The sequence below is a fragment of the Pteropus alecto genome, unplaced genomic scaffold, assembly GCF_000325575.1.
Source record: "Pteropus alecto unplaced genomic scaffold, ASM32557v1 scaffold288, whole genome shotgun sequence".
In the NCBI taxonomy this organism is placed as follows: domain Eukaryota; kingdom Metazoa; phylum Chordata; class Mammalia; order Chiroptera; family Pteropodidae; genus Pteropus; species Pteropus alecto.
Window position 1 is genome coordinate 2,969,139 of NW_006442124.1, and position 12,388 is coordinate 2,981,526.

At 41.9% G+C, this 12,388-nt stretch overlaps 1 long non-coding RNA gene across 1 annotated transcript; it reads right to left on the reverse strand.

Annotated features, from left to right (window-relative positions):
- Positions 1-610: 610 nt before the first annotated feature.
- Positions 611-8,943, reverse strand: LOC107196317. The gene is made up of 2 exons (XR_001517717.1): positions 8,863-8,943; positions 611-1,135 (listed from the first exon to the last, which is right to left on the reverse strand). It is a non-coding gene; the product is annotated as an uncharacterized LOC107196317 (long non-coding RNA).
- Positions 8,944-12,388: the final 3,445 nt, after the last annotated feature.

Genomic DNA, 12,388 nt, shown 5'->3' on the forward strand with positions numbered 1-12,388 from the left:
TTTGTTAGGAGGGATTTGTAATCTGCTTTAAATGTTTTTTGTTCCTGGCCTTCACGGATAGCAAGTTCTGCCTGAGGCTGCTTCTCAAAACTCTCACTGAAGCTTTCAAGCATACGTGAATAACTAGAATAATTTTAATCTGGATCCCCCCCACAACCCTTTTTCCTCTGTGCGCAGAAGGAAATGTTAGGCATTGTAGGAATTTTTCATCAAATTCTGCCCAACCTAAAACTTTTTAAAAATGAGTCATTTGTCTTTAAAAGAGAGAGCAAGGCAGCAAATTCTATTTACAAAGTCAGAGTCAAGTATATTTCATTTTCTCAAGTACGTTCAGTTTATCTCAAAAAGTATATAGCTCCTCAAGCCTTGTGTCTGCTGCCATTTAAAAAATAAATTCCAAAACATATCCTAACCAGAGCAGAACATACTATTTTTGCAATAAATAGCTTTTTAGAAACTTTCATTATTTACAGCTTTTAAAAGTTGTCATTGTGCCTTTAAATGGCACCATTAACTGTTAATTTTTACGTTCTCAAAAATACCACAAAATAGTGGTTTTTCTGTTATTAGAACATAAACTAAAGAACAGAAACATGTGCTTACACATATATGACCTTCATGAATTTATTTAGCAGAAAACCGAATATGTGAGGAAAACGGACTTTTCAAGTGGCGCCTTAATTGTCTTTCATGCATGTTCTACAGATCATTACTGAATGTTTACAGGTCCTGCATGGAATGGCTTTACACCAAAGAAGAGGGTAACATATCTTTATTGTTTATAAAAATGACAGCTCCTAATGGACCATATTAGCTTTAACACAAACTATTAAATCCCCTTCATTAAATTTGTCTGTGTTCTGTTTCAGCATCTCGTTAGCTCTGGGAAGTAGGTGCAAACGGCGAAGGAAACGTGAGCACACATTGAGACGATTACAGATCATGGTTATTAGATAAGCCTCGGGAGGATGTTTTTCTTGGGCTGCTCACAAGCATTTTGAAAGAGTTGTGTTCCAGGTTTGAGGTCCCCTGTTTCTTCCTCTTAAACTATGAGCAGCTGTAGCACATGACCTACTTCTGTAGGGCCCTGTAATGATTTCCTTCCTTCGGAGGCTTCAGGAGTCCTCCTTCTGCCCTGTGAAAAAAAGGGACAAATATTTTAATCCAAGCAAAATGCTGAAGCAGGTTTTGTTGGTTTCAGGGAAGAAACTCAATACAGCTCCAGCACTGAGTGTAGGCCTCAAATTGGAACCATCTGGGCTGCACAAGGGCTCAGAGACCTTTGGGGAAGGCAAGGAGAGTCTTGCCTAGGGCTGCAGCCCATACACCTGCGGAGATGGCCCATGTCTTGGCAGGCTGGCTGGATCACCCAAGAATGGGAAGCTTGCACACAGCAGAGAAGCCCACACTCCCTTGGCACTGACAGTTTGGAATATCAAGTCAGCAAGGGTGACCACTAACTGCTCAGGTGATGACTTATTAAGTAACTATTCCTTATATTTGACACACATCAGACAGAAACACACATTTCCTAACTGTCTTTTTGGCGGCTAAGGGGAGAATATCTTTGGAAAGCTATAAATTGGTACACATCATATTTTTAGAGCTATCCTTCAAGCCAGAAGGGGGAGGGAAAGGTGTTGCAAAAGTAATGCACATGCATCTGATATGCTCTATGTTCTTTTTATTTTTATTTATTTATTGTTGTTTACACACTGTTATTATTGTGGTTAGTTGTACTTTCCAACTCAATGAAAGCACTTTTTAAGTGTGCTCTAATATCTAAACATACAAGATTTAAGCCAGCTCCCAGGACCTTATTTTAAATGAAGTATTTTTTGAAAAGTTTGTATTACAAGCTCTCCATGGGTGAGAGATGAGAGTATCAACCCATTTTCAAACAAAAAGAAAAAGGTATCTTTGCTTAGCCAAAAAGCAGAAATCTTAATCGCTTAATTTTAAAACCAGTTCATAATATATTTTCTGGAAAGAAAATGGGACATGAAGAACAGATCAAAATGGTACACAAGCTGTCCATTTAATAAGTATATTTTCCAAATATTGGTCATGAGGAATGTGTCATTTTTAATCTGGGTTTTAAATAATTTAGAAGCATAATGGTTACAGTGTGGCCATTATCTAATCTTAAATAACATGACTAAGTATGACCTCCCGAGAATGGGAGCCCCGCAACGGCCTCAGCACTGAAGTCAGAGGGTGATATAGTGAGAAGAGGTAAGCCACTGAAAAAGCTGAAGATTCAGGGAAAATACAGGAGAGACTGTTGAAATGTTAAGTTCAGTTAAATTCTCAGAAGCGTAAGTCTATCTGGCTTCATCGAACTAATCTTTTTAAATAAACAAATAGACCTCCCTTTTTTGCTTATTGTGATTAGAATTATTGGCTGAATGAAATCGAACAGTCAAGATGTAGATAACACACGAGGTAAACACTTTTATATATTTTTAAAAATAGAAAATGTGAGCTCAGATACATTTTTTAATCTCTAAAGGGAAAACAACCATTTAAAAATCATATTTTAATAGCAAGTCTCGCAGAACACCCCTTGTTTTTACAAAGCTCTAAGACTATAAGGGATATATATGCTGAAAGTTTCCAAACACATTGTAAAGGGCGAGATGGCTGTGCCGTGTTCAGTTCTGAAGCGTTCTCACATGCACACTTCATCACGAGCCAACTGGAAGACTGTGGGAGGTTGTGTGTTGGCCTTCCTGTATTTTGCCCTGTTCCAAATTTATATGCATGAATCTAAATTTTAACCAAATCTTTGTTCTCTTCCCTCTTGAGGATGCTTCACGCTCCTGCCTACCCACCCAGCCGCACCCAGATAGAGCTTTGTCCCTCCCATCCGAACAGCCTGCACCGCTGTGCAGCCACAGGGTGAGACTTAATGGAGCCAAGCACACTTCCTATCAAGCTTCCTGTGGAAAGCCAGTCAGCTGAGACTGGGAAAGGCCTGCCACCACATGCCAGAAGCCCCTGTGGAAATCAGATGGGGAGCCCGGCATGGGGGCAGCCGGCCCTTTCAGGCTATTACTTTGATACCTTTGATATGGGCTTGGGTTTCTCTAGGAACACTGCCACTGTCTCATTCACGCAGCTCTGAGAGGATGGCCAGACCCCATGTCTGGGCCAAGCGGGCCGGGCAATTCCAGTGAGTGTGAATTTCTGAAAAGGCAATTTCAATGCCTAGACTCAGGAAATTAAGAAATTCTGTGGCGCGTCTTCATTAGTACGTTTAAATACAAGGTTCCATATCATCGACTTAGCCCTCAAATGAAAGCAACAATGATAACGATCACAAGGCAGCAAAGACAATGTTCTTGATTTTATTCGAAAAGCACCTTTCTCTACAAACAGGAACCAATTGATATAAATACATTATATATACATACAGACACATATATATTTGAGAGTAAAGCTCACCCTGTTCTCAGGAAAGGTGACATGGGAGTGGACACATTCAGACTGATTTATGAGCTAGGGAAGTACTTCTGATTTTTTTTTTTTTTTAAAAAATGGCCCAACTGGTCAGGAGGTGATGAAGACTGACTGCCCAGACCTTTGCTGCCAAATCTTAACTGCCTGAAAACTTACAGAAATGCTTGATTAAAACTAGAATAAAAATCTCCAGTTGCCTTCAGCAAACCACAGCGCAAGGGTGGGAAAAACAGTGCCAGGTTGCAGTTTAAGTATAGTTACTTGGCGCCTGCTGAAAGTTCTGCTCCCTTCCTGTTTAATAATTAATTCAACTTTAAAGCCCCAAGGATCTGGACTCAGCACCAACTTCACAAAGCCGTACAGAAACAAAATGCTTCCAGAACTGAAGGGGGGACACAGGAAGAAAGAATCTAACATTTCAAGAAACATCACCACATGGGGCCGGTGAGCAGGGGGTGGGGTTTGGAGGTGGAAAGAACCAGGGTAGAGAAATTCAAAATAAAATAAATACACACAGGAGCGAGGTTATTCACGGCCACTGGCACCAGGACTGGGAGTGGCACAGTGAGCCAGAAGTCACCCACTTGGGAAGCAGGCCGGGTGCCCGCAGGCTAGTGGGGACCAAGAGGGTAATGGGCTCAGTCTCTGAAAAAAGAGAGACACAGCCTCGCTCTTCATTAGTGGCCTCTGCTCATCCGTCAGAGAATGGCTCTGGAAAAGACATCAAAGATAGGCCATCACCCCTGCCTGTGCCCCGCCTCAACCTCTACCCCACCCTAGTCCCATGATTCTCCTACCAGGGGATGGCCGGGAATGTGCTGATGAAGGGCAGCCATGAAGGGAAACGTAGACACGCACACACATACATGCAAATGCGCACACATGCACACACAGCGGAAGGAAGAGAGGAAAGGTTCATTGAGTGATAGCTGTTCTGTGCATTAAGAACAACACGGAAAACCAAGCAAGTTACTAGACTTAAATATTTAGTCACAGAAGTTAACTACCAAACACAGAGGCAGGTCACTGCAAAAAGGAACCAAATAAACATCCAGCGGGGTACCTTGCATTGTGCTTTGTGATTTTTATGAATTGTTTGCTTTCTCTAAACCGGTGAATCCAGCACGGGAAGTAATACACCGTGGACGCTCACAACAGGCAGAAGCCACTGACAGCTCAAGTCCCTTATCACACACTGGTAGGAGGAAGAATGTTTCTAGAATGACTGCACACAGAGCCACTTCAAACCATACAATCCAGCATCAAACCACATGAGCCATTCTTTTGTACACCAGGAAATCTAAGTACCCCAAAGCATTGCAGAGAGGTGGTATGCTCTAGCAACGAACAGATTAATTAAGCAAAATGAAGGCTCGGGTGGCCCAAGAAAAGAGGAACGCTTACTTAAACACCGAATCGTATTTACTTTTTGCTTATTATTACTATAAAAAAGACATGGCATAGAACACTCACGCATATCCTCTGAGAGTATAGTAGGGCAGTTTGAAGAAGACATGTAATTAAATGGTTGAGTCGAAGAAATACTGACCTGAATATTTTTCTTAATCCCTGAAATGTGATATTTTTAATACTCTACAATTATCAAAATTATATGGATTTCTTTATATTTTGCTTATACATGAATTACTTATAAAATATTTAAATTATATCTCCTTTATATCTGTTTCCTCCCACATCAGCCTGATGGTATTGCCTTGAAAATGCAGCAGGTGACTTAAAACGAAACCTTGTATTCCTCTTGACCCACCTCTCAAAACTGTGCCAAAAGCAAAGTTGAAACTAGTTTCCAGTTATTCAACAATTTCAAAGGTCGATGTGTTTTCTTTATTTGTGAGTCAGTGAATATCTAGCTGCTGTTTTTTATTTGTTTTAATTTCAAGTTCAGATTCAAGCCGATGCCCCTGCTTCCTTGTGAAGCTCATAGTGGTTTGGATCAGCGAGGGTCCTGGCCTCGAGCAACTTATCTGACCTGGCTGGGCGTCGGTGTCTTGACCTCTACAACGGGGACAATCACTGTTCTTACATCGCCAGGTTGTGATGAGGTGTAATGCACGTGGGACGCTGAGCGCAGAGTTCGCTGCACACAACACTCCCTCGGATCAGAGAGCAGTGACGCCTGCAACACCCCAAGCCCATTCTCTGGGATGTGACTACGTAGCCAGCTTGGTGTGTTCTGAATCCTTGTGTGTGCGTTCACTTTACAAAACTGGCGAGTCTTAAAGAGTTGTAATTTGAAATTCTGTAAAGTCAGTCATTCTGCAAGACACAGGGCTTCTTATTTAAAGCAACCGCCACAGTCATCCGTTCTTAGAGTAGCAACATCCTTGTGGTGAGAATAATTATCTACCAGCTTGTCTTTTTTTTTTTATTATTTAAATAATAAGCCCAGATATTTGTATGAGGCAGTGTGTTACAGTAGGAAGTACACTAGACCATGAGACAGGCCAGCCTCTCTGCTGGTCCAGTCAGCAGCTGGACAAACTCGGGCAAGTTACAAGCTCCGGACCGCCTGCGGAGGAAGGCGCCACTCTCGGCTTCTCAGGCACTAGGATTCGCTGTACAGAGTGAGCCCGAGCGCACTGTGGAGAACCCCGTTTACGGCGGCAGAAGGGACTCACATCTACACCCACAGCCCACATAGAATTGGTCTAAGCTGAGATGAGTGCTGTACCAGAGCCAGGAATTACATGGGCCAGAGGATTTATAAGGCCCATCCAGCCCCATAATTTTGTGATTTCATGTGAATCAAGGATTTACCAACAACTAGGCTAGTGTTCAGTTACCCACCCTACTCACCAAATGTTGACTCTGCTGTGTTCACTCCTGTCCAGCCTGGCCTTTTTAATGCAATCTACAGGGGAATTGGTGGTGTTAGGTAATTTGGAAGGTTCCACCAGTGGATATGCAGGTGCCATAAATAATAAAGAAAAAAGGGATAGAAAGGGAAGAAGGAAGGAAGGAAGGCAAGAAGGAAGGAAGGAAGGAAGGAAGGAAGGAAGGAAGGAAGGAAGGAAGGAAGGAAGGAAGGGAGGAAAGAAAAAGATGATGCCCCGGCTAAAAGAGTGGACATTCAGCTTGATTCTGTTTCCCAAGAGCAAGTGTATTCTATTCAAAATTTACCCACATGAGTTTAAAATATTTTGTCAGAAATTCGTGGGTAAAAGAGAGGACCTAAAGAAAATGCTACGACCTCTTTTCTACCAATCTCCCTTTTTGCGACCCTCCCTCCCCGTGGTTTGCGAGATGGCCTATTTTGTGTTGAGGCTGAGTGTGGGCCCTGGAGTCTGACAGGGCAGGATTAGTCATCTCAGTTCTCTCTTCTGGAAAGTGCGGGTAACAACTTCAGACAGTTGCCTCGATGGTTTACATACATTCGTTGACATATGGAAATATCCCGAAGAAAACACAGCACCTACCAAATCCTCAGTTGGTGACAGCCATTTTTATTAAGCTAGAAGTGGCATTTAAGCATATAACCAAGGAACCTGTGATTAGTACTAAATAACAAGTATTAGCAAGCTGATATATTTTAGCCTCTATATTAGTTTTCTAGGGCTGATAGGACAAATTACTACAGACTGGGTGGCTTGAATAACAGAAGTTTACTTCCTCACAAATCCAGAGGCTGTAAGTCTGAGATCAAGGTGTCAGAAGGGTTGGTTTCTTCTGAGGCCGCCGTTCTTGCCTTGTAGAAGGCCGTGTCCTCACAGGGTCCTCCCTCTGTGTGTGTGTCTGTGTCTCGATCTCCTCTTAAAAGGACACCGGTCATATTGGATTTAGGTACACCCATTTGACCTCATTTTAATTTAAGTACCTTTTTAAAGACCCGATCTCTAAATATAGTCACCTTCTGAAGCATCAAGGGTCAGAAATATAACACATGAATTTGGGGTTGGGGGAACTCAATTCAGCACATAACAGCCTCCATACTAATAAAAGCATCGTTTACATTCAATTAAAAAACAGATATACAAATGAAAGAACTCTTGATACACCACTCCTAAAACAAAGCCATGTGGGCTCTCTTACTGTTTTTCTTGTAAAGAATAGACCCCCAGTGGGTAGATACATTACAATCAAGCAAAGGGAGGAATTTGACACCACTAGTTGAATTGATAAGGGTAATAATAGACTAGTTGACTCAACTCACAAAGTTTTGCTAACATAAACCAACAGGAATCCTCTTGAACCAGGTATATCCAGGCCAGAAAGGAAGCTGGAAAATTGCCTTGGTCTTTGGCTGGCTCAGCCCACCACCCCCAGTCATCTATATGTCTTTCATAGAGAACTCTGTGACCTATCGATTCATGAAGAGACAGAAGAAATGTTTCATAAATGCAGTCTCACACTTTGTCTCCATAATTTTCAGTGACCAATGGATCTTTGGCTTGCCACTGTGCTCTCCTCTGGAGTTGGTCCCTTAAACACCTTATCCATCACTGCCTTTTTGTACCATGGCTGTGTCACCCTGTCTCAGCACCAGAGAAGTCTTGGCTCATTATTTAACTAATTTTTATTTTTAAATTTCTTCCCTTAATAAGTTTAGATGTCTATTCACATCTCTTTCCAAAAAAATTTTTTGGGGGGGCTCTTTTAGATTCTTGTTTGGGGATTTACTGAATATCCAAGTGCAAAGAAGGTATTTGAGCAGCATATGATTCTGTTAGATATTGGTTACCACGTTGCTTGAGCATGAAGCTTTCAAAGAAAATTAAAGTGAAAAAAAGTCAGATCTGGTATTGGTTATTAACTTCACCTCAGGGTGACTTTTCTTTAGGGGCAATTAAATAGCAGCTCTGGGCTGTTAAGTTTAGTGGCTTTACCTGTATGTGGCACCTCTTCTTCAAGGACAACCTCAGTTCAGATCTGCTCTGATTTTACGTGATGAAGCTGAGCCCATCCCTGGAAAACTGGATTTTACTTGAAATTGTAGGAGTGACCGTATATATGAGCTTCGACCTTACTTCTTTAAGAAACAGGTTTTGCATTACCAGGTAAATGCCCTTTCAGTAGAATTTTCATGGAACACTGGTGACATCCTGTGGTCAGTTTGGTTTAAGGCAGCCGGTCCTTTTCAGCAACTATCTCAGGAAATAAAGAAGTGTCCCACATAAATCCTAGTATGCTTTGCAAAGCCAAAGGGGAAAAAAAAAGAAAAAGAAAAAAAGAAAAACATTCTTATTCCTAATCATTTTTACAGAGTCAATACCTCCATTCTTGAGCTATGCAATTTCTCAACAAATGTGGAAAAAGCAAGTTCTGGTAAGGAGAACTGGTAAGCAAGTTTTGGTAAGAACAGATGTTTCGTGGAAACAAAAGACAGCTTCATCAAAACCAGGGATGAGTGTCATGATATCATTCATCACTCTGTGATCATACCTGGTTTTTACCATCTGCTGTTGTAAGTTCCCTGTACCTTGGCTCAGTGTCTACTCTTCACAGGAGAAACAGCCTTCTGCAAAAGAGCACACAGCATGGCTTAAAGGGAAAACAGTGGGTGTTTTGCATTTTTACACCAGTGACGATAAATTGAAGCCATTTAGTTGTAAATGTGATATTACACTTGACGGTTTCCCCTGGCAAAGCACTAAGTGGCCCACACTGAACAGAGCCAAAGAGATGGAACTGTGTGTGTATGTGTGTGTGTCGGGGGGGGGTGGGGCGGGGAGCAAAATCAGTCACCAGCGTAACCGACCACAGGGGCTCGTAAAAGCATTTGTCAGTCGTTTGGAATCATAACTCAGCTCGGCACTCATGGTACCAGGAGCGACTGGCTCGGTGAAAGCTGAGGAGAGCAGGCAATGGAGTTTATGTTATTCTTCTGTTTATTAAAAACGGATGGGAGCACTTGACAGAAAAATCAAACTTCTGGTCATGCCTCATTAACCCCGGTTGTATCTGTCAGGGATTTGTGTGTGTGGTGTTCCAAAGAGCCTCTAGAAGTAAGATCACTGCTGAGCTTTGGTGTTTTCTCTCATTTTGGATGGAAAAAGAGATGCCAATCACCTCCAAGGGGAGAGAATAGGAAGTTATTTTTAACCCACCTACTTGGAGGACATTAAATGTGAGTTGGTTTAAGACAAAAATGATTTGGTGAAGAATTTTATTGCCAATATTTCTCATAGGGTTTTCTTTGGAAGAGGCAGAAAGGTAAAGATGAGTGTGGAATAAAGTTTAATATTTCAGCTCTTTTATGAAAAGCACAGCTCTTGGAGATAGATCCTTGGGGAACTTTGCAGGCTCCTTATATCTGCATATGGTCATTGAAGTATAGCCCTCTATTGAATAATTTGCTGGGATCAACCTGCTCCCCTGAGATGGAGATAAGACCCAGAAGAAAGAACCAACAGAATTCCAGCCCCTCTATTGGAAAAAACGATCCTGTAAGCAAATGCATGTTCAAAGCCTTCGCTCTGTGCCTGACACATCCTTACAGTTGGGAAAGACCACGGGACCAGTAGAAACGCTGTTTTTACTGCTGATTTGGAGCTTGGGCTCTGAAGTCACGTTTCTGAATCTCCCAGAGGCTCAGCTTCCTTGTACGTAAAAGGTGTGTGAGGACAATTATTTAGTATCTGCCCCAAAGGATTTCATAAGAATTAGATGAGATAAGGCAAGTAAATCACTTAAACACAGAACCTGGCCCATAGGAAGCACACAGTAAAAGTTGTTCTGAAATTATTATTAGTGACACCACCATCATCATTGATATGGACAGCATTGTTTGTCTAAGTTATGCTCTCTCCATGCTGCATTCTCAAATGACATGCCAGGAGCATATGAAATAGAGTAGGGTGAGGTCGGAGAAAAGTCCTGCGGGGTCATCTTAGTCTACCGGTTGGGGCGATTATTAAACTAATAATTTTGAATTCTATTCTGGCCTAAACGCTGTGAATGATACAGAGAAGTTTTAAATGGAGTTTCCTCATTCAGTAAACTTAAATCTAATCCATGTTCTTAGATGCAGGAAGTTTTCTGTGTAGGAAACCTTAAGTCAATAGCTTTAAAGCAAGGTAGGCGAATCCCCTGAAGTGATACCAGGGCTGGGTGGAGTGAGAATTCAGGAGGGACTGGAGATCGGACTTGGCCCCTGCTACACACTTGGGTTTACCCCGAGGAGCTAAACTGGAACCATGCCTTCGAGGGTCCTCAGTAGGACCCAGCACCTCTTGTGTATTCCTGTTTTGTTTTATTTTTTAATTCAATTTTTGTTTAGAGACATATACAGTGGATTCCTTTCTTTGCCTAATATTCTCTGTCCATGGATAATTGAAACTGAATCGCCTGAGCATAGAGCAAGTCTGAGATAGAGTAGACCCCCTTATCCACAGGGGATATGTCCCGAGACCCCCAGTGGATGACTAAAGCCTCAGATAGTACTGAATCCTACACATACTATGTTTGTTTCCTGTACATACACACCTTTTCACTTAAAGGAAACAGTTGATGGCCTCTCTTTAGCATAGCCTAATGCCAGTATCACTGCTCTGGCACTTTGGGGCCATTATCAAGTAAAACAAGGGCGACTTGAACACAAACAGTGCGGCACCATGACAGTTGATCTAATAACCGAGTCAGCTACTGAGTAACTAATGGGCAGGGGTATATACAGTGTGGAGATGCTGGACGAAGTGATGATTCACGTACCGAACAGATTTCATCACACTCCTGACAATGGCACACAATTGAAAACTTATGAATTGTTTAGTTTGAGAATTTTCCATTTAATATTTTTGGACTGCAGTTATTCACAGATAACCAAAACCCTGTCAAGCAAAACCACAGATAAGGCGGAGGTGGGGGAGGGCGCTACTCTAGAATTTAGAAGCTTTGATAACTTTTAGCATTATGGCCCTTTCTTCATCTACGTAAGCTCTAAGTAAATCCTTCTAAAAATAGCTACTGAACACCTAAGGTGGTGAATACAATAAACTATATGCCATATCTGGCAGGAGAGACCCATGGCTTTCCATCAGAGAACCTACATCCCAGGCAGAAAGGAGCTTCATGTACACAAAAGAATATGACATAAGACAGTAAATGTTAGTGACATCTGTGAAGAGCCAGCAAAACAGGACAGAGTTCAGAGCAGAGAGGGAAGATGTCTCTTGAAAGCCATCAAGAAGCTTCTGAATGGGGAGATTTTGTCTTAATGGGGTCTTAGAAGGTGCCAGTTAGGATCTGGACAAGTCTGACTGAGGACTCGAAACGATGATCCAAGTAGAGGAACTAGCAGAGCGGAGGCCTGATGCCAAGATTTCATGGTGTCTATACAAGAAGAATATTAGGAAAACTACAAGGTGTCCACTAGAAATCTGTGCTTGGTAAAGGCAAGCAAAAATATTACAAGGAATGTGTTGCATGGGAAACTTAATCCTGCTAATCTTTTCGGAAACAGTTCATTCCACCAAAAGAGGTAAATCAAGATTTGGGAATCTAATTAACCCTGGTTTTTATTTACGTTATGACTCAAACCCGTTTACTGCTCCCTTGCTCACTCGGCCAGAGCACACACATCTAAGGACAGTGGACAGCAGCGTCATAAAGGAGCATCGCGGCTGAGTCGTATTTTCAATTTTTATTAGCATTTCTTATTTGCCCACAGCCTGATTTCTTTTAGGCTTGACATAATCTGTATGATTGAGTTAATCCAAGTGTGAAATACAGTAGGGACCCAATTCAATGGGTGGCCGGAAAGGCAGCATTATTAGGACATAAAAGAGATGCAGCAGGGCACTGCCTCCCAACTGCAGGTGCAAATAGACTATAATAGGACTCTCAAACTGATCCGCAAAATGGAGACCACTCCAGGGGAATAAACTGTGTGCACTCAGCATCTGACATGCATTTTACAAGACCTGTCTTCACAAAATATCTTTACAGGCTAGGTGTGATATTTGGGGTG